This window comes from Pan troglodytes, chromosome 17, assembly GCF_028858775.2.
Source record: "Pan troglodytes isolate AG18354 chromosome 17, NHGRI_mPanTro3-v2.0_pri, whole genome shotgun sequence".
NCBI lineage: Eukaryota > Metazoa > Chordata > Mammalia > Primates > Hominidae > Pan > Pan troglodytes.
In genome coordinates, this window is record NC_072415.2 from 3,321,139 (window position 1) to 3,344,549 (window position 23,411).

Sequence of the window (23,411 nt, forward strand, 5' to 3'; positions counted from 1 at the left end):
TATAACTTTGTCATTTACATCTGCCAATGTGTTCAGAAATATATAACGTATAATTTTTTAATAGTAGTTTGTTAACACAAAATTTATTCATCAAAGTATCTAAAACATTCTAAAAATACTAAAAATTTTCAATTTAAATATTAAGCTAAACAGCTCTGTATGTATAAATAAGCTCAAACAAACGTGCATGCTCCCCAACAATAACACTGCTACAGATATTGACAGGTGGTTTTCATTTCATTTCATTTTATAATGGCAAATCTGGTTAAAACCCAGATTCTGGGCTGGGCACAGTGGCTCACGTCTGTGATCCCAGCACTTTGAGAGGCTGAGGCAGGCAAATCACAAGGTCAACAGATCGGGACCATCCTGGCCAACATGGAGAAACCCCATCTCTAATAAAAAAATACAAAAGTTAGCTGGGCATTGTGGCACGTGCCTGTAGTCCCAGCTACTTGGGAGGCTGAGGCAGGAGAATCACTTGGACCTGGGAGGCAGAGGTTGCATGAGCCGCGACTGTGCCACTGTACTCCAGCCTGGTAACAGAGAGAGACTCCATCTCAGAACAAAACAAAACAACACAAAACAAAACCCCAGATTCTGAACTGACTCTCACAATAAGGATCTCAATTGCTTCAAAGAGAATAAAATACCTAGAAATCCAACTTACAAGGGATGTGAAAGACCTCTTCAAGGAGAACTACAAACCACTGCTCAATGAAATAAGATACAAACAAATGTAAGAACCTTCCATGCTCATGGGTAGCAAGAATCAATATTGTGGAAATGGCCATACTGCCCAAGGTAATTTATAGATTCAATGCCATCCCCATCAAGCTACCAATGACTTTCTTCACAGAATTGGAAAAAACTACTTTAAAGTTCATATGGAATGAAAAAAGAGCCTGCATTGCCAAGTCAATCCTAAGCCAAAAGAACAAAGCTGGAGGAACCATGCTGCCTGACTTCAAACTATACTACAAGGCTACAGTGACCCAAACAGCATGGTACTTGTACCAAAAGAGAGATAGAGGCCAATGGAACAGAACAGAGCCCTCAGAAATAATGCCACGTGTCTACAACTATCTGATCTTTGACAAACCTGACAAAAACAAGAACTAGGGAAAGGATTCCCTATTTAATAAATGGTTCTGGGAAAACTGGCTAGCCATATGTAGAAAGCTGAAACTGGATCCCTTCCTTACACCTTATACAAAAATTAATTCAAGATGGATTAAAGACTTACATGTTAGGCCTAAAACCATAAAAAACCCTAGAAAAAAACTAGGCTATACCATTCGGGACATAGGCATGGGCAGGGACTTCATGTCTAAAACACCAAAAGCAATGGCAACAAAAGACAAAATTGATAAATGGGATCTAATTAAACGAAAGAGCTTGTGCACAGCAAAAGAAAGCACCATCAGAGTGAACAGGCAACCTACAGAATGGGAGAAAAGTTTTGCAATCTACTCATCTGACAAAGGGCAAATATCCAGAATCTACAATAAACTCCAACAAATTTACAAGAAAAAAGCAACCCCATCAAAAAGTGGGCGAAGGATATGAACAGACACTTCTCAAAAGAGGACATTTATGCAGCCAAAAAACACATGAAAAACTGCTCACCATCACTGGCCATCAGAGAAATGCAAACCAAAACCACAATGAGATACCATCTCACACCAGTTAGAATGGCGATCATTAAAAAGTCAGGAAACAACAGGTGCCGGAGAGGATGTGGAGAAATAGGAACACTTTTACACTGTTGATGGGACTGTAAACTAGTTCAAACATTGTGGAAGTCGGTGTGGCGATTCCTCAGGGATCTAGAACTATAAATACCATTTGACCCAGCCATTCCATTACTGGGTATATACCCAAAGGACTATAAATCATGCTGCTCTAAAGACACATGCACACGTATGTTTATTGTGGCACTATTCACAATAGCAAAGACTTGGAACCAACCCAAATGTCCAACAATGATAGACTGGACTAAGAAAATGTGGCACATATACACCATGGAATACTATGCAGCCATAAAAAATGATGAGTTCATGTCCTTTGTAGGGACATGGATGAAGCTGGAAACCATCATTCTCAGCAAACTATCACAAGGACAAAAAACCAAACAGCACATGTTCTCACTCATAGGTGGGAATTGAACAATGAGAACACATGGACACAGGAAGGGGAACATCACACACTGGGGACAGTTGTGGGGTGGGGAGAGGGGGGAGGGATAGCATTAGAAGATATACCTAATGTTAAATGACGAGTTAATGGGTGCAGCACAACAGCATGGCACATGTATATGTATGTAACAAACCTGCACGTTCTGCACATGTACCCTAAAACTTAATGTATAATAATAATAATTTAAAAAAAGAAATGAAAACATATGTCCACACACACACAAACAAGAAAAAAATAAGGATCTCAAAGAGGTCAATATGTATATAATCTATTCTTAAAGAAAAATTTTCTCCAATTGTTTATTGAAATATCACACAGGCTCTGACTTTGTTTATACCCTTAAAAAGTATGTATATTTATGTGTAGCTTTTGTAAAGTGAAAGCTCAGAATGTCTACTCTGTTCTGGTACCACTTTAGTTTAATTGTTGGAAAATATTTAATAAAAATGAATTACTCAACAAGTGGAAAATTTGAACTTTGCATACTAAATTTTTACTTCATATTATCAACTCTTGAAAAATAAGTGTGTATATTAGAAATGACACTCATTTGACTATACCATAATATATTTCAGACTTTTTATCTTCAGCTACAGAATTTCTCCATCTTTTGAATTATGTTAGCGGGCTTTAGTTGGCCAGTATTGGTGATTCGCCTCCACTAATTCACAACTCTATTATCTTACCCCCGGGGATGCATTTCCATAGTTCTGCCTTGTTATGAGTGTCATTTTTTTCTTCTGTTTTGTTGACTGCCATTCAAATAGTTTTGGCTTTATCAGAGACTCTCACTTTATTGTTTGTCACCCCCTCATTTTTTTAGCTTCTCATAATTTACTGTATTATATCTGCCTGGGCTTTTGGTTCCTTTACAGATTTGTTTCACTTTATTTTCAGCTTATGATACTTCTAAAGTCTGTACCCTTTTAATTTTCACTTGCTTCATCATCACATTCTTGTGTTTTGTTTTCATTTCAAAATACCAGAAAGTAGGATATCTCAGCATCTTGGTGAGTGGAATAGTTTAGTTATAATAGAAAAAAAAAACCCATACTTTTTGTGAGCTATCTGTTTCTAAGTAAAAATTTTATATATAAATTCTTGGAAAAAAATCTTAAACTTCTAAGGGATTGAATGACATTTTAAAATCATTCTATACAACAATGGGTGCAAAATTTGTATTCCTCTACTCAAGAGAAATAATGAACATTTGTTATTAGTTTACTAACATCTAAATGTTAATGTATTCAATTATATATTATTAAAACACGATGAAGCTTAAGAGGTGGAAAAGTATAAAACAAACAAGTGTATAATTTACCTTTATTAGTATGAAACATCTTTTTCTCTCCTGAAAATAAAGATTAACCAGTGGTGTGCTGGGGCGGGAGGGGGTGTATTGGAGGGAGAAAAGCCATGATTTGCCAATTTCAGCACGAAACTGAAAATGGTTATTAATCTTTACTGGCTCCAGATATCTTTTAACATATATTGAAATCTATGATCCTTAAAAAGAAAACATATATACAGATTTTGACAAAACTTTGCAGTTCCACTCATGGATCCTTGTATAAGAATCCCTTTTATATATGTGTTTGCAATTTAAAGAGTTCAGACTTTATGATTCACAGGTGACAATTAATGATTTAAAATCAACACTTAGGCTTTTATAATTTGGGAGTCAGGTGTTTAACTTCTGTAGTAGTAACTGCTTCTTCTCTGAGAAACTTAGGAGCTAAGACCAGGGAAATATCCCTTGGTGTGCAACACACCTCTTCTTTCTGAACATATCGTATAAGAAGTTAACTTTGTCTCTAAGTTTATATGACTTTTGAATTTGCAGTTACTAGCTATTTTCTTTTGGAACTGTAGGACTTGGAGAACTTTCCCTCTACCCTGTGAAGGTATGATAACTGAGTCTATGAAATAAATGGATAACAGGCATGTCAAAAGAAGAAAAGGTATACACATTTATTACACGCATGGGGGAATCACAGGAAAGAAAAGTGGAATCAAAAACAAAACAAAAAACAAACAAACAAAACACCAGCAAGAAAAAACCCCAGTGAGATTTGGGAGCTTATAGGGAAGGCAGGAGGAAGAATGTAGGAAACTTAGGGGGGAGCAAATGACTTTTGGGAAAGATGACCAGACCCTTAGGACAATAGATGATAGTTTGTGGCAGTCTGTCTTGGTGTGGTATGGACCCTTAGTCTTGTCTCCTGTGATATGAGGAGTCAATTTTCCCTGGCTGATGAAACTCCTAGGAAGGAGATGAATGTCTTTGTGCTGACAAGACAGTATCTTGAAGCTTTGTTTTCCAATTCAGTTCTAAATCTGCAGTATATAAAAATCTCCTCATCATGCTTTGGATGTTATGGTAGATAAATGGTATCTTTACAAAAATACATTCATTCCGGTATTGAAAGTTCCTTTTGGAGGATCTCTCTTGAGGAACGTAAAGGGAGTGCAGCGAAAGCATGTCCCGCATTTGTTGTTTTTCAGATATTTTCAGTTCGATGTAATCAGTACACCAAAGCAATCCATTTAGGACTGGCATTTCCTGAACACCTTCAGAACTCTTTTTGTCCCATGTTATTTCTATGAGATCACGTGATTTAAGAACAACTTTTACTTGCCACTTACATATATATTGAAAAGGCAAACTTTCCTTTCATAGTTTGCTAATTTTGGCAAAGTACTTTAACAAAAGTTAAATTGAGTAAGTGAAATTTTCTGTTCTATTGTTTTGAAAACAATTCTAGAAACTGTCCTTGTAAGAACAGCAAAAAGAGAAAAAGATAATTCTCAACTGCTGCTTCAACCATTCTTTGTTTAACAATGTATCTAATTAAAAGGCAAAACTCTCTATTTCAGGTTTATATATATCAATTGCTTGATTAGAAAGTAAATTATTTACCCCATATAATCTGGTGTCAAAACACTTATAATAAAATTACTTTGATTTTATTGCTTATAAGTTTGTGAATTTAAATCTCAACTTACAGTGATGAATTTATTTGCTTTGTGCTGACAAGACAGTATGTTGAAGTTTTGTTTTCCAACTCAGTTCTAAATCTTCAGCGTATCAAAATCTCCTCATTATGCTTTGGATGTTATGGTACATAAATGGTATCTTCACAAAGATGCATTCATTCTGGTACTGAAAGTGCATACTTAAAGTTCTGCATGAACAGTTTTATTGAAAAAATATGTAGACAAGCCATTAATTATACACAGTGACTTGGAACAAATTCTTACAAGAAGCATAGCATGTCTTCCATTAAATGTATACATTTTCTAAAAAGTTACTGAAAGTCTTCCTGAGGTTAAACAATAAATCTTTTAAATTTAACCACTGTGCTCCCTCAAAGGTAATTTTTTCTTTATTACACTCACTTAGGGGATACAGTCAGATCTCAGCTTACCTTAAACAACTAGGCAGTATTTTTAGTGCACTTTTCTGTGTGTTAAAAAGCTAGTTGTCAAGAATAAGTTGCTCAGTTATCTTCCTCAATTACTTTTTATTTTGTTTTGTAATTATTATCCTATTTTGGCTTTCCTTTAGAATTGTGAAATATCTTGAATCAGAAATTGCAGAGAATATATAAATGAGTAAGAATGCACTCTTCAATCAAACTAGATCTCGAAAGTGTTTTGTTGTAGTTTATACCTTGAATTCGAAGGCCATTCTATACAAGGCACTTGAAAAATTTTCAAGCTCTTATATTTCATAATAATACAGAATATATTGTTGTTTTATTTGCAAGGAGATAGACCAGACAAAATATCACTTTATTTTTTACAATGTTGACTTTGATATTCTAAACTTGTCAGTTTGTACAGATTAATGTAGACTCCGTACATGTAAAATTCACTATGATTTTTTTTCTGGTATGAGAGTCCAAACAAATAGTAACTACATACCCAAACAGGTAAAGTAAAAATATACAATAGCTTGACAAAAAAAAAAAAAAAAGAAGAAGAAGAAGAAAGAAACCCCTATACATTCCTTAACATTCTTAAACCCTGAGGACCATATTGGATTCAAAAGAAACATTTCTGGTGGCAGGGAAAGCGCTAAAAAGCTAAAGTATATAATAAGTAAATTCCTCATTGCTATAAAATATATGACCAGCATGACATTTCAATACATGTTCAAGTTTTCTGAAAAAAGTTCTAGGATAATAGGATTTCAACTTTTGATTCTACAGATATCATTCTCGTGATTGGTATGGGAGAATCATCCTCTTCATGTATTAGTGGATTCAAATGAAAAAAAAAATCAGGCAGCTAGTTCCTTTCCAAGAAGCCTTAGAGATTGTTGTACATAAAAATATGAGCCATATTTCTGATTCAAATTGTAGCGAATTCTCTTTATTCCCTCTTCTGCATAAAATTATGCACTGGCACTCTGCTCTCCAGACAAGTAAAACTTCTTACCTGCTATCATTTGAGATACCCAAGACTCAGAACATATTATCTCCTAGCTGAAAGTCCCAACAAACTTCTCAGGACAAAAACAACAAAAACTTAAATACACAGAGATAGAGTATAAAACAGTGGTTACCAGGGGCTGGGGGTGAGAAGAGAAAATGGAGATACAGAATTCAAAGAATGCAAAGTTGTAGATATGTAGAATTAACACGTTGAGGGATATAATGTACAACATGAGGACTGTAGGTATTAATATTTATTGTATTTGGCATTTAACTAAAAGGGTAGTTTGTAGGTATCCTTTCCTCACACACATATCCAAAAGAAACGTAACTGAGATTTTCAAAGGGAATGCTTCCAGGTTTTGCCCATTAAGTATGATATTGGCTGTGGGTTTGTCATAAATAGCTCTTATTATTTTGAGATACGTCCCATCAATATCTAATTTATTGAGAGTTTTTAGCATGAAAGTTGTTGAATATTGTCAAAGGCCTTTTCTGCATCTATTGAGATAATCATATATTTTTTGTCGTTGGTTCTGTTTATATGATGGATTATATTTATTGATTTGTGTATGTTGAGCCAGCCTTGCATCCCAGGGATGCAGCAGATTTGATCATGTTGGATAAGCTTTTTGATTTGCTGCTGGATTCGGTTTGATAGTATTTTATTGAGGAATTCTGCACTCCACTTCACTCCACTCCACTGCATTCCATTCCATTCCATTCCATTCCATTCCACTTCATTCCATTCCATTCCTTTCCACTCCCTTCCATTCTACTTCACTCCATTCCGCTCCACTCCAGTCCAATACACTCCATTCCATTCCATTCCATTCCATTCCATTCCATTTCTTTCCAATCCATTCCATTCCATTTTATTTCGTCAGGATCTCACTCCATCACCCAGGCTGGAGTGCAGTGGCACAATCTCAGCCCACATTTCATTTGACCGTTTCCTTCCATTCCACTCCATTCCATTCCATTCCATTCCATTCCATTCCATTCCATTTCATTAAATTCAATTCCATTTCATTCTATTCCAAACCACTCTACTCCACTCTACTCCACTGCATTCCTTTCCATTGCATTCCATTCCATTCCTCTTCATTCCACTCCAATCCACTCCTCTCCAAACCACTACACTCAATTCCATTCCATTCCTCTTCATTCCACTCCAATCCACTCCTCTCCAAACCACTACACTCCATTCCATTCCATTCATTTTCATTCCATTCCATTCCATTCCACTCTAATCCCTTCAATTCCTTTCCTTAGACAGGATCTCACTCTGTCACCCAGGACGGAGTGCAGTGGCACAATCTCAGCTCACATTTCATTTCACCATTATATCCCATTCCATTCCATTCTATTCCATTCCATTCCATTCCACTCCAATCGTCTCAACTCCAATCCACTCCACTGCACTCCATTCCACTCCATTCCATTCCACACCACTCCATTCCACTCCATTCCATTCCAGTCCACTCCATTCCACTCCATTCCATTCCACTCCATTCCACTCCACTCCACTCCATTCCACTCCACTCCACTCCACTGCATTCCACTGCATTCCATTCCATTCCAATCCATTCCATTCTACTCCATTACAATCAATTCCGCTACATTCCGTTCCACTCCAGTCCACTCCACTCCACTCCACTCCATTCCACTACTCTACACTCCAATACACACCACTCCATTCCATTCCATTCCAATCCATTCCATTCCATTCCAATCCATTCCATTCTATTCCAATACACTCCACTCCATTCCATTCCACTCCATTCAATTCCATTTCAGTCCACTCCACTCCATTCCACACCACTCCACTCCACTCCATTCCATTCCACTCCACTCCAATACACTCCACTCTACTCCATTCCACTCCACTGCACTCCACTCCAATCCATTCCAACCCAGGCCATTCCATTCTATTCCACTCTATTCCATTCCACTCCATTCCTCTCGACTCCACTGCATTCCACTCCACGCCACTCCAATCCACTCTACTCCATTCCATTGCATTCCGCTCCACTCCACTCCACTCCATTCCATTTGATCCCATTCCACTCCATTCCATTCCATTCCATTACATTCCACTCCATTCCATTACATTCCATTCCACTCCATTCCATACCATTACTTTTCACCCCATGCCACTCCATTCCACTCCACTCCATTCAACTCCATGACATTCCATTCCATTCCATTACTGTCCACTCCATTCCACACTACTCCATTCCATTCCACTACACTCAATTACACTCCATTCCACTCGATTCAGTTCCAATCCACACCACACCACTCCACTCCATTCCATTCCATTCCATTCCATTCCACTCCCCTCCGTTACACTCTATTCCACTCCATTCCTTTCCATTCCACTCCATTCAATTCCACTCCAATCCATTCCACTCCTTCCCACTCCAATATATTCCATTCCACTCCACTCCACTCCATTCCATTCCACTACACTCCACTCAATTCCACTCCATTACACACCACTGCATTCCATTCCACTCCATTCCATTCCATTCCACACCATTCCATTCCATTCCATTCCACTCCACTTCACTCCATTCCACTCCATTCCCCTCCATTCCATTCCACTCCCTTTCACTCCATTCCATTCCACTCCACTGCACTCCATTTCACTACAATCCATTCCACCCCATTCCATTCCATTCCTTTACGTTCCACTGCATTCCATTGCACTCCACTACATTCTATTCCACTACCCTTTTTACCAATCTATTCCACTCCTTTCATTCCACTCCACTCCACTGCCGTCCATTCCATTCCATTCTATTCCATGCCATTGCTTTCCATTCCATTCCATGCCACTTCATTCCACGCCATTGAATTCCATGGCATTCCATTTCATTCCACTCCATTCCATTCCATTCCATTCCATTCCATTCCAATCCACTAGACAAAATTCCATTACATTCCCTTCCATTCCGCTCCATTCCGTTCCACTCCTCTTCATTCCATTCCACTCCACTCCAAATTATTCCATTCCATTCTATTCCACTCCATTCCATTCCACTCCAGTCAACTCCACTCCACTCCACTCCATTCCACTCCTCGCCACTCCAACACACACCACTCCATTCCATTCCATTTCAATCCATTCCATTCCACTCTATTCCAATACACTCCACTCCATTCCATTCCACTCCATTCAATTCCATTTCACTCCACACCACTCCACTCCATTCCACACCACTCCACTCCAATCCACTCCAATCCACTCCACTCCACTCCATTCCACTCCTCTCCACTCCAATCTATTTCAACCCAGGCCATTCCATGCCATTCCACTCTATTCCATTCCACTCCACTCCTCTCAACTCCTTTCCATTCCACTCCATGCCATTCCAATGCACTCTACTCCACTCCATTGCATTCCACTCCACTCCACTCCACTCCAATCCACTCCACTCCATTCCATTCGATTCGATTCCATTCCATTCCATTCCATTCCATTCCACTGCATTCCATTCCATTCCATTACATTCCATACCATTAAACTTCACCCCATGCCACTCCATTCCACTCCACTCCATTCAACTCCACGACATTCCATTCCATTCCATTCCTGTCCATTCCATTCCACACTACTCCATTCCATTCCACTCCACTCAATTACACTCCATTCCACTCGATTCAGTTCAACTCCACACCACACCATTCCACTCCTGTCCACTCCATTCCATTCCATTCCACTCCATTCCATTCCACTCCATTACACTCCATTCCACTGCATTCCATTCCATTCCACTCCACTCCATTCCACTCCTTTCCACTGCATTATATTATATTCCACTCCACTCCACTTCATTCCACTCCATTCCACTCCATTGTACTCCATTCCATTCCATTCCACTCCATTTCATTCCACTCCACTCCATTCCACTCCTTTCTACTCAATTATGTTATATTCCACTCCACTCCTCTCCACTCCACTCCATTGCTTTCCACTACTCTCCACTCAATTCCACTATTACACACCACTGCATTCCATTCCATTCCACTCCATTCCCTTCCATTCCATTTGATTCCACTCCATTCCATTCCACTCCACTCCAATCCATTCGACTGCACTCCATTCCACTCCTTTCTACTCAATTATGTTATATTCCACTCCACTCCTCTCCACTCCACTCCATTGCTTTCCACTACTCTCCACTCAATTCCACTATTACACACCACTGCATTCCATTCCATTCCACTCCATTCCCTTCCATTCCATTTGATTCCACTCCATTCCATTCCATTCCACTCCAATCCTTTCCACTTTATTGCATTCCATACCACTCCATTACACTCCTCTCCACTCCATTCCACTCCATTACAGTCCTCTCTACTCCATTCCACTTCACTCCAATCCACTCCCATCCACTCCACTCCATGACACTCCATTCCACTCCACTCCACTCAACTCCACTCCACTCCACTCCTTTACACTCCTCTCCACTCCATTCCACTCCACTCCACTCCAAACCACTCCAATCCCCTCCATTCCACTCCACTCCATTCCACTCCACTCAATTTCATTACACTCCACTCCATTCAACTCTACTCCGTTCCGTTCCATTCCATTCCATTCCATTCCATTCCATTCCATTCCATTCCATTCCATTCAAATCCATTCCATTCCATTCCATTTCTTTCTAGTCCATTCCAGCCCACTCTAATAAATTCCATTCCCCTCCACTCCTTTCCACTCTATTCCACTCCATTCTATTTAACCCCACTCCACAACACTCCACTACTCTCCACTCCACTACACTCCACTCCATTCCATTAAATTCCATTCCTTTCTAGTCCATTCCAGCCCACACTAATCCATTCCATTCCCCTCCACTCCATTCCACTCTGTTCCACTCCATTCTATTTAACCCCACTCCACAACACTCCACTACTCTCCACTCCACTCCACTCCATTCCATTCAATTCCATTCAACTCCATTTCATTTCATTCCACTCCACTCAACTCCACTCCATTCCACTCCAGGACATTACATTCCACTCAACTCTATTCCATTTCGCTCCACTCCATTCCACTCCATTAAACTCCATTCAATTCCAGTCGTCTCCACTCTACTGCATTCCACTCCACTCCATTCAATTCTACTCCATTCCACACCACTCCATTCCTTTCTATTCCTTTCCTTTCCATTCCACTGCATTCCTTTCCATTCCATTCCACTCCACTCCAATCCATTCTGCTCCAATAACTCCACTCCATTCAGCTCCACTCCGTTCGACTCCACTCCATTCCACTCCTGTCCACTCCATTCCTCCCACTCCACTCCATTCTACTCAAATCTACTCCATTCCATTTTACTCCACTCCACTCCATTCAACTCCACTCTACTACTTTCCATTCCACTCCATTCCACTCCACTTCTTTCTACTGCACTCCATTCACTCCACTCCATTCCACTCCACTAAAACCCATTCCACTCCAATCCACTCCATTCCACTCCACTCCATTACATTCAACTCCACTCCACTCCTTTCAACCCCAATCCACTCCATTCCATTCCACTCCACTCCACTCCATTCCACTGCACTCCACTCCATACCACTACACTCCATTCCACTCTGCTTCATTCCACTCCGGTCAATTCCAATCCAATCCATTCCTTTGCGTCACCCTCCACTCCACTCCATTCCAATACACACCATTCTACTCCATGCCCCTCCACTCCATTTGATCCCAATCCATTCCATTCCATCTCACTGCATTCCATTCCATTCCAATCCACTCAACTCCACTCCACCCCATTCCACTCCATTTCACTCCTGTCAATTCCATTGCATTCCAATCAACTCCATTACATTCCAAACCACTACACTCCATTCCACTCGATGCCACTCCATTCAATTCCATTCCACTGCATTCCATTCCACTCCACTCCATTCCACTCCCTTCCATTCCATTCCATTCCATTCCACTGCATTCTATTCCACTCAACTCCATTCCAATCCATTCAACTCCATTCCATTCCAATCCATTCCACTCCACTCCACTCCCCTCCACTCCACTCCAATCCACTCCACACCACTGCACTCCACTCCTTTCCATTTGATTCCAATCCATTCCAATCCACTCCATTCCAATCCATTCCATTCCACTGCAGTCCACTCCAGTCAACTCCATTCCACTCCTCTCCACTCCACTACACACCACTCTATTCCATTCCATTCCAATCCATTCCATTCCACTCTATTCCAATCCAATCCACTCCATTCCATTCCACTACATTCTATTCCATTTAACTCCACTCCACTCCATTCCACAGCAGCCCACTCCACTCCACTCCTTTCCACTCCACTCTACTCCATTCTATTCCCTTCCACTCTATTCCACTCCATTCCACTCCACTTCACTCCACTCCATTCCATTCCATCTCAGGCCATTCCATTCCATTCCACTCTATTCCATTCCACACCATGCCTCTCCAATCTACTCCAGTCCACTCCATTGCATTCCATTCTACTCCAATCCACTCCAGTCCACTCCAATCCATTCCATTCCATTCCTTTCCATTCCACTGCACTCCATAACAATCCATTCCATTCCACTCCATTCCGTTCCATTACACTCCACTCCATTCCACTCCACTCCATTCAACTCCACAACATTCCATTCCATTCCTGTCCATTCCATTCCACTCTAACCCATTCCATTCCACTCCACCCAATTCCACTCCATTCCACTCCACTCCATTCCACACCACTCCACACCATTCCACTCCAGTCCACTCCATTCCATTCCATTCTATTCCACTCCATTCAATTCCATTCCACTCCACTTCACTCCATTCCATTCCACTCCATTGCACCCCATTCCATTCCATTCTTCTCCACTCCATTCCACTCCTTTCCACTACTTTATATTATATTCCACTACACTCCACTCCATTCCACTCCATTCAACTCGATTGCACTCCATTCCATTCCATTCCACTCCATTCCATTCCACTGCACTCCATTCCATTCCTTTCTCCTCTATTACATTATATTCCACTCCACTCCACTCCTCTCCTCTCCATTCCATTCCACTATTCTCCACTCAATTCCACTGTTTCCCACCACTGCATTCCATTCTATTCTACTCCATTCCATCCCATTCCACTACACTCCACTCCATTTCACTCCATTTCCTTCCATTCCATTTGATTCCACTCCATTCCATTCCGTTCCACTCCATTCCATTCCGATCCACTCCATTCCTTTCCACTCTATTCCGCTCGACTCCACTCCATTACACTCCTCTCCACTCTATTCCACTCCACTCCAATCCACTACACTCCATGGCACTCCATTACACTCCAATTCACTCAACTTCCCTCCACTCCATTACACTCCTCTCCACTCCATTCCAATGTAGTCCACTCCAAACCACTCCAAACCAATCCATTCGTCTCCACTCCATTTCATTCAACTCCACATCACTCCATTCCATTCCATTAAAATCCATTCCACTCAGGTTGATTCCATTCCATTCCATTCCATTCCATTCCATTCCATTCCATCCCATTCCATTCCACTCCATTCCACTCGGGTTAATTCAATTCCATTGCACTCCATTCCATTCCATTTCAGTTGATTCAATTCTGTTCTATTCCATTCCATTCCATTCCATTTAAATTCCATTCAATTCCATTCCACTCTGGTTGATTCCATTCCATTCCATTCCATTCCATTCCAGTTGATTCAATTCCATCCTTTTCCATTTCATTTCATTCCATTCCATTCCATTCCATTCCATTCCACTCGGGTTGATTCAATTCCATTCTATTCCTTTCCATTCCATTCCATTCCATTCCATTCCATTCCATTCGGGTTGATTCATTTCCATTCTATTGGGTTTCACTCCATTCCATTCCATTCCATTCCATTCCATTCCATTCATTTCCACTCAGGTTGATTCAATTCCATTCTATTGCATTTCACTGCATTCCATTCCATTCCATTCCACTCGAGTGGATTCCCTTCCATTCTATTGCATTCCATTCAATTCCATTCCATTTTGCAAGAGTGGATTCCATAACATTCTAATGCATTCCTTTCAATTCCATTCCATTCCATTCCATTCCATTCCATTCCATTCCATTCCCTTCTATTCCATTCCATTACACTCGGGTTAATTCAATTACATTCTACTGCATTTCACTCCCATTCCATTCCATTCCATTCCATTCCATTCCCTTCCATTCCATTACACTCGGGTTGATTCATTTCCATTGTGTTCCATTCCATTCCATTCCATTCCATTCCATTCCATTCCATTCCAGTTAATTCCATTCCATTCCATTCCATTCCACTAGGGTTGATTCCATTCCATTCAATTACATTCGATTGCATTCCATACCATTCCATTTCATTCCATTCCCTTCCATTCCATTCCATTCCATTCCATTCCATTCCATTCCAATTGGTACAATTTCATTCTATTCCATTGCATTCCAACCATTTCATTCCATTCCATTCCACTTGGGTTTATTCAATTACATTCTATTCCATTCCATTCCACTCCATTCCGTTCCACTCAGGTTGATTCAATTCCATTGCATTCCATTCCATTCCAATCCATTCCTTTCCGTTACATTACATTCGATTTCATTCCATTCCATTCCAGTTGCTTCAATTCCATTGCATTCCAATCCATTCCATTCCACTCCACTCGGGTTGATTCAATTCCATTCTACTCCATTCAATTCCATTCCATTCCAGTCAGGTTGATTCCATTCCATTCCATTCCATTCCATTCCATTCCATTCCATTCATTACCATTCCATTCCATTCCATCTCATTCTATTCCACTCCGGTTGATTCAATTACTTTCCATTCCATTCCATTTCATTCCATTCCATTCTTATTGATTAAATTCCATTCCATTCCATTCCATTCCAGTTGTTTCCATTACATTCCTTTCCATTTCATTCCATTCCATTCCATTCCATGCCAGTTGATTCTATTCCGTTCTATTCCATTCCATTCCATTCCATTCCATTCCATTCCATTCCATGCCATTCCATTTCATCCCTTTCCAGTTGATACAATTCCATTCTTTTCCATTCAGTTCCATGCCATTCCAATCCAATCAATTCCACTTCATTCCATTCCATTCCACTCGAGTTTATTCGATTCCATTCCATTCCATTCCAATCCATTCGATTCCATTCCATTCCATTCCACTTCATTCAATTCCATTCTATTCCATTCCATTCAATTCCATTCCAGTTCATTCATTTCCATTCTAATCCATTCCATTCCATTCCACTCCATTCCATTCCATTTCATTCCACTCCATTCCATTCCATTGCCCTTGGATTGATTCAATTCCATCCCATTCCATTCCATTCCATTCCATTCCAATCCACTCCGCTCGTGTTGATTCATTTCCATTCTATGCCATTCCATACCATTCCATTCCATTCCATTCCATTCAGTTGGTTCAATTTCATTCTACTCCATTCCATTCCCCTCCATTTCATTCCATTCCATTCTATTCCATTCCATTCCATTCCATCGGGTTGATTCAATTCCATTCTATTCGTTTCTATTCCGTTCCATTCAGTTCCACTCTGTTCCATTCCATTCCATTCCACTCGGCTTGATTCAATTTCATTCTGTTCCATTCCATTGCGTACCATTCCATTCCATTCCATTCCCTTCCATTCCATTCCAATCCATTCCATTCCACTCCACATCACTCCATTCCATTCCAATCCATTCCACTCAGGTTGATTCCATTCCATTCTATTCCATTCAATCCCATTCCATTCCACTCCATTCCACTCGGGTTCATTGAATTCCATTCCATTCCACTCGGGTTCATTCAATTCCATTCCATTCCATTCCATTTCAGTTGATTCAATTCTGTTCTATTCCATTCCATTCCATTCCATTCCTTTCCATTGCATTCCAGTTGATTCAATTCCATCCTATTCCATTTCAATCCATTCCATTCCATTTCATTCCATTCCACTCGGGTTGATTCAATTCCATTCTATGCCATTCCTTTCCATTCCATCCCAATCCATTCCATTCCATTCCATTCCAATCAATTGCACTCGGTTCGATTCCATTCTACTCGGGTTTATTCCATTCCATTCCATTCCATTCCGTTCCATTCGATTCCATTCCACTTCGTTCAATTCCATTCTATTCCATACCATTCAATTCCATTCCGTTCCATTCCATTCCATTCCACTTCGTTCAATTCCATTCTATTCCATACCATTCAATTCCATTCCACTTCATTCATTTCCATTCTACTCCCATTCCATTCCATTCCATTCAAATCGGGTTGATTCAATTACATTCTGTTCCATTCCATTCTATTCCATTCCATTGCATTCCACTCGGGTTTATTCCATTCCATTCCATTCCATACCATTGCAGTCCATTCCACTCCACTCGGGTTCATTCCTTTCCATTCCATTCCATTCCGTTCTTTTCCATTCCTTTCCTTTCCATTCCACTCGGGTTTATTCCATTCCATTCCATTCCATTCCATTCTATTCCTTTCCATGACTTTCCATTATATTCTGTTCCATTCCACTCCGGTTGCTTCAATACCATTCTATACCATTCCATTCCATTCCATTGCATTTCATTCCATTCCATTCCGCTCGGGTTGATTCAATTCCATTCCATTCCATTACAGTCCATTCCAGTCGATTCAATTACATTCTATTCTATTCCATTCCATTCCACTCCATTCCATTCCATTCCAATCCATTCCACTTGGGATGATTCCATTCCATTTTATTCCATTCCATTCCATTCCATTCCATTCCATTCCATTCCAATCCATTCCACTTGGGATGATTCCATTCCATTTTATTCCATTCCATTCCATTCCATTCCTTTCCATTCCATTCCATTCAATTCCATTCCACTATGGTAGATTCCATTCCATTCCATTTCATTCCATTCCACTCGGGTTTACTCCAATTCATTCCATTCCATACCGTTCCATTCCATTCCACTCCACTCGGGTTGATTCCTTTCCATTCCATTGCATTCCTTTCTTTTTCATTCCTTTCCATTCCATTCCACTCAGGTTGATTCCATTCCATTCTATTCCTTTCCATTCCATTCCATTACATTCTGTTCCCTTCCACTCGGGTTGATTCCATTCCATTCCAATCCATTCCATTCCATTCCATTCCATTCCATTCCATTCCATTCCATTCCATTCCGTTCTATTTCATTCCATTACATTCCACTCGTGTTGATTCCATTCCATTCCATTGCATTCTCTTCCATTCCTTTCCATTCCACTCGGGTTGATTGAATTCCCTGCATTCCATTCCATTCCATTCCATTCCGTTCCATTCCATTCCATTCCATTCCACTCGGGTTGATTCACTTGCATTCTATTCCATTCCATTCCATTCCATTCCATTCCACTCGGGGTTGATTCATTTCCATTCTATTGGGTTTCACTCCATTCCATTCCATTCCATTCCATTCCATTCCATTCCATTCCGTTCTATTCCATTCCATTACATTCCACTCGTGTTGATTCCGTTCCATTCCATTCCATTCTATTCCATTCCTTTCCATTCCACTCGGGTTGATTGAATTCCCTGCATTCCATTCCATTCCATTGCATTCCATTCCATACCATTCCATTCCATACCATTCCATTCCATTCCGTTTCATTCCATTCAACTCGGGTTGATTCAATTCCATTCTATTTCATTCCAATCCATTCCATTCCATTCTATTCCACTCGGGTTGATTCACTTCCATTCTATTCCATTCCATTCCATTCTATTCCATTCCATTCCATTCCATTCCACTCGGGTTGATTCATTTCCATTCTGTTGGGTTTCACTCCATTCCATTCCATTCCATTCCATTCATTTCCACTCGTGCTGATTCAATTCCATTCTATTGCATTTCACTCCATTCCATTCCATTCCACTCGAGTGGATTCCATTCCATTCTATTGCATTCCATTTAATTCCATTCCATTTTGCAAGAGTGCATTGCATACCATTCTAATGCATTCCTTTCCATTCCAAACCATTCCATTCCCTTGTATTCCATTCCATTCCACTCGGGTTGATTCAATTACATTCTACTGCATTTCACTCTATTCCATTCCATTCCATTCCTTTCCATTCCATTCCATTCCCTTCCATTCCATTACACTCGGGTTGATTCAATTCCATTGTGTTCCATTCCATTCCATTCCATTTCATTCCATTCCATTCCACTATGGTTGATTCCATTCCGTTAAATTCCATTCCACTAGGGTTGATTCCATTCCATTCAATTCCATTCCATACCATTCGATTTCATTCCATTTCATTCCATTCCATTCCATTCCATTCAATTCCATTCCATACCATTCGATTTCATTCCATTTCATTGCATTCCATTCCATTCCATTCAATTCCATTCCACTCTGATTGATTCAGTTCCATTCTATTCCATTTCATTCCATTCCATTCCATTCCATTCCATTCCATTCCATTCCACTCGGGTTGATTCATTCCCATTCTATTGGGTTTCTTTCCATTCCATTCCCTTCCATTCCATTAAATTCCATTCCATTCATTTCCACTCGGGTTGATTCAATTCCATTCTGTTGCATTTCACTCCATTCCATTCCATTCCACTCCACTTGATTCCATTCCATTCCATACCATTCCTTTCCATTCCATTCCATTCCATTTCAATTGATTCAATTCCATTCTATTCCATTCCATTCCATTCCAATACTCTTGGATTGATTCAAATCTATTCTTTTCAATTCCATTCAATTCCATTCCATTCCGTTCCATTCCATTCCACTAGTGTTGATTCCATTCCATTCCATTCCATTCCATTCCATTCCATTCCATTCCATTCCACTCTGGTTGATTCAATTCCATTCCATTCCACTCCATTCCATTTCATTTCATTCCATTCCATGCCATTCCATTCCGTTCCGTTCCATTCCAATTGATTCAATTACATTCTATTCCATTCCATTTCATTCAATTACGTTCCGTTGCATTCCATTCCATTCCACTCCACTACATTCCATTCCATTTCATTCCACTCCACTCCATTACATTCCATTACATTCCATTCCAATCCACTCCAATCGGGTTGATTCAATTCCATTCTATTCCATTCCATACCATTCCATTCCGTTCCATTCCATTCCATTCCATTCCATTCCATTCCTTTCTATTTGGTTGAATTTCATTCTATTCCATTCCATTCCATTCCATTCCATTCCATTCCATTCCATTCCATTCCATTCCATTCCTTTCCATTTCACTCCATTCCATTCCAAAACATTACATTCCACTCGGGTTTATTCAATTCCATTCTATTCCATTCCATTCCATTCCATTCCACCCCATTCAACTCAGGTTGATTCAATTCCATTCCATTCCGTTCCAATCCATTCCATTACATTCGATTCCATTCCATTCCATTCCAGTTGTTTCAATTCCATTGCATTCCATTCCATTCCATTCCATTCCATTCCATTCGACTCGGGTTCATTCAATTCCATTCTACTCCATTCAATGCCATTCCATTCCAGTCGGGTTGATTCAATTGCATTCTATTCCATTCCTTTCCATTCATTCCCATTCAATTCCATTCAATCCAATTCTATTCCACTCAGGTTGATTCAATTCCTTTCCATTCCATTCCATTAAATTCCATTCCATTCTATTCCATTCCTATTGATTAAATTCCATTCTATTCCATTCCATTCCATTCCATTCCATTCCAGTTGTTTTCATTACATTCCTTTCCATTCCATTCCATTCCATTCCATTCCATTCCAGTGGATTCTATTCCATTCTATTCCATTCCTTTCCATTCCAATCCATTGCATTCCATTCCATTCCATTTCATGCCATTTCCTTCCATTCCAGTTGATTCAATTCCATTCTTTTCCATGCCATTCCATTCCATTCCGTTCCACTCAGGTTGATTCAATTCCATTCCATTCCATTCCATTCCAATCCATTCCAATCCATTCCTTTCCATTACATTACATTCGATTCCATTCCATTCCATTCCAGTTGTTTCAATTCCATTGCATTCCATTCCATTCCATTCCATTCCACTCCACTCGGGTTGATTCAATTCCATTCTACTCCATTCAATTCCATTTCATTCCAGTCAGGATGATTCCATTCCATTCCATTCCATTCCATTCCATTCCATCTCATTCTATTCCACTCCGGTTGATTCAATTACTTTCCATTCCATTCCATTTCATTCCATTCCATTCTTATTGATTAAATTCCATTCCATTCCATTCCATTCCAGTTGTTTCCATTACATTCCTTTCCATTGCATTCCATTCCATTCCATTCCATGCCAGTTGATTCTATTCCGTTCTATTCCATTCCATTCCATTCCATTCCATTCCATTCCATTCCATGCCATTCCATTTCATCCCTTTCCAGTTGATTCAATTCCATTCTTTTCCATTCCGTTCCATGCCATTCCAATCCAATCAATTCCACTTCATTCCATTCCATTCCACTCGAGTTTATTGGATTCCATTCCATTCCATTCCAATCCATTCCATTCCATTCCATTCCATTCCACTTCATTCAATTCCATTCTATTCCATTCCATTCAATTCCATTCCAGTTCATTCATTTCCATTCTAATCCATTCCATTCCATTCCATTCCATTCCATTCCATTCCACTCCATTCCATTCCATTTCATTCCACTCCATTCCATTCCATTGCCCTTGGATTGATTCAATTCCATCCCATTCCATTCCATTCCATTCCATTCCAATCCACTCCGCTCGTGTTGATTCATTTCCATTCTATGCCATTCCATACCATTCCATTCCATTCCATTCCATTCAGTTGGTTCAATTTCATTCTACTCCATTCCATTCCCCTCCATTTCATTCCATTCCATTCTATTCCATTCCATTCCATTCCATCGGGTTGATTCAATTCCATTCTATTCGTTTCTATTCCGTTCCATTCAGTTCCACTCTGTTCCATTCCATTCCATTCCACTCAGCTTGATTCAATTTCATTCTGTTCCATTCCATTGCGTACCATTCCATTCCATTCCATTCCCTTCCATTCCATTCCAATCCATTCCATTCCACTCCACATCACTCCATTCCATTCCAATCCATTCCACTCAGGTTGATTCCATTCCATTCTATTCCATTCAATCCCATTCCATTCCACTCCATTCCACTCGGGTTCATTGAATTCCATTCCATTCCACTCGGGTTCATTCAATTCCATTCCATTCCATTCCATTTCAGTTGATTCAATTCTGTTCTATTCCATTCCATTCCATTCCATTCCTTTCCATTGCATTCCAGTTGATTCAATTCCATCCTATTCCATTTCAATCCATTCCATTCCATTTCATTCCATTCCACTCGGGTTGATTCAATTCCATTCTATGCCATTCCTTTCCATTCCATCCCAATCCATTCCATTCCATTCCATTCCAATCAATTGCACTCGGTTCGATTCCATTCTACTCGGGTTTATTCCATTCCATTCCATTCCATTCCGTTCCATTCGATTCCATTCCACTTCGTTCAATTCCATTCTATTCCATACCATTCAATTCCATTCCGTTCCATTCCATTCCATTCCACTTCGTTCAATTCCATTCTATTCCATACCATTCAATTCCATTCCACTTCATTCATTTCCATTCTACTCCCATTCCATTCCATTCCATTCAAATCCGGTTGATTCAATTACATTCTGTTCCATTCCATTCTATTCCATTCCATTGCATTCCACTCGGGTTTATTCCATTCCATTCCATTCCATACCATTGCAGTCCATTCCACTCCACTCGGGTTCATTCCTTTCCATTCCATTCCATTCCGTTCTTTTCCATTCCTTTCCTTTCCATTCCACTCGGGTTTATTCCATTCCATTCCATTCCATTCTATTCCTTTCCATGACATTCCATTACATTCTGTTCCATTCCACTCCGGTTGCTTCAATACCATTCTATACCATTCCATTCCATTCCATTGCATTTCATTCCATTCCATTCCGCTCGGGTTGATTCAATTCCATTCCATTCCATTACAGTCCATTCCAGTCGATTCAATTACATTCTATTCTATTCCATTCCATTCCACTCCATTCCATTCCATTCCAATCCATTCCACTTGGGATGATTCCATTCCATTTTATTCCATTCCATTCCATTCCATTCCATTCAATTCCATTCCAATCCATTCCACTTGGGATGATTCCATTCCATTTTATTCCATTCCATTCCATTCCATTCCTTTCCATTCCATTCCATTCAATTCCATTCCACTATGGTAGATTCCATTCCATTCCATTCCATTCCATTTCATTCCATTCCACTCGGGTTTACTCCAATTCATTCCATTCCATACCGTTCCATTCCATTCCACTCCACTCGGGTTGATTCCTTTCCATTCCATTGCATTCCTTTCTTTTTCATTCCTTTCCATTCCATTCCACTCAGGTTGATTCCATTCCATTCTATTCCTTTCCATTCCATTCCATTACATTCTGTTCCCTTCCACTCGGGTTGATTCCATTCCATTCCAATCCATTCCATTCCATTCCATTCCATTCCATTCCATTCCATTCCATTTCATTCCGTTCTATTTCATTCCATTACATTCCACTCGTGTTGATTCCATTCCATTCCATTGCATTCTCTTCCATTCCTTTCCATTCCACTCGGGTTGATTGAATTCCCTGCATTCCATTCCATTCCATTCCGTTCCATT

The 23,411-nt window shown here is 39.9% G+C and overlaps 1 long non-coding RNA gene across 1 annotated transcript in view; it reads right to left on the reverse strand.

The window, feature by feature from the left end:
* Positions 1–23,411, reverse strand: part of LOC129137836 (uncharacterized) — a 213,915-nt gene that overhangs the window by 24,765 nt on the left and 165,739 nt on the right. The window contains exon 3 of the long non-coding RNA XR_010152091.1: positions 5,206–5,384. This is a non-coding gene — a long non-coding RNA (uncharacterized LOC129137836). The remainder of the gene's footprint in view (positions 1–5,205; positions 5,385–23,411) is intronic.